We start from the raw sequence: 1,246 nt of genomic DNA on the forward strand, positions 1-1,246 counted from the left end.
TATTCAAGCACTTTGTATTCCAGTCAAACTTTTTTCTTGCACTTTGCATTCTCTTATCTCTTTATTCATAAGTCTTCATCAGTACCAGAACAAACTTCCACCTTATCTTTGCCTACTGGAATTTTTTTTTTTTTTTTTTTTTTTTTTGCAAAGGTCAGTCAGCTTAGGTGCAACCTTTTCCTTTAACATTAATTCATCTCTACTTTCTCTCTGCTGAAAGTAAATTTTCCCTTTTCAGATTTTCTTGAGGTTTTTCGTGTCTTTCCCCATGATCATCATATTCTATTATTTCATACTTGTTTCTGCAAGTCATATTACCTCTATCATACATTAAGTTTCTTGATAACTTGATAACAAGTTTTCTTTTTCATCCTTTAGCATATTTCATATAGAGCATACTGCAGGGTCTTGACAAAATTTTAAAGCTTTCATATTTTTTTTCCCAGGTGAAGCTTAAATTGAATTTTGTAAAATTGATCAAATATATCATTCTGGAGATAAATTAGGTATATAGATCTTGCCTAATTCAATTTAATAAACATTTACCAGCCAGAAGAAAGGGATAAACCAGATGGCTTTTTATCTTTTGCAGATCCATACATTTTTATTTTTTTTTAAAGTTATTGGGGGTGTAGGATTATCTATACACCTGCGTGTTTATCATTGATTCTGTTTCAATAAAGCCTTTGAAAACTTTTAAATTTCAGAGTTCCAGGGTCAATTCTTCTTTTATCAACAAGGAGAAGGGAAAATCTGTTTTCATTTTCAAAAATTCCAATCAGTCTGACCTAATTAAGGTCGTATCTTTACCAGCACTAATGAGAATTGTCCCTCACACTCCTATCTGCCTTCGGAACAGTAACGGGGACACGTCATTTGCTTTACTGGTTTAAAGAAGGTCGCCTGCTGAATGACCTTTGACATCATCCAGCACAGCCCTCTTATTTTTCAGAGCCCGGGAGGTGTCGTGTGATTTGTGTAACAGGCCTCATTCTTTGATTGCCGCCTCGGCCGTCGCACGTCGCTTGGTATTAAGTGTTGCTTTAGCTGCAAGCACTTAGTAGGGCAGGGACTTCCCCTGTGGGACTACAGTTACCGACACAAACTGGGACACAGGAAGGAATAAAGAAGACGAGGGAGGTGTCCGAGACTTTGTCCAGTGACGTCATCGTCCGGCCTTGGGCACCGCCTGCTGGGAAGGCGGCCCCCGGGAAGTCTCGCGAATGCAGTGGGGGAGGGGCGTGGG

This window comes from Antechinus flavipes, chromosome 1 (assembly GCF_016432865.1).
Source record: "Antechinus flavipes isolate AdamAnt ecotype Samford, QLD, Australia chromosome 1, AdamAnt_v2, whole genome shotgun sequence".
Taxonomy (NCBI): Eukaryota; Metazoa; Chordata; class Mammalia; order Dasyuromorphia; family Dasyuridae; genus Antechinus; species Antechinus flavipes.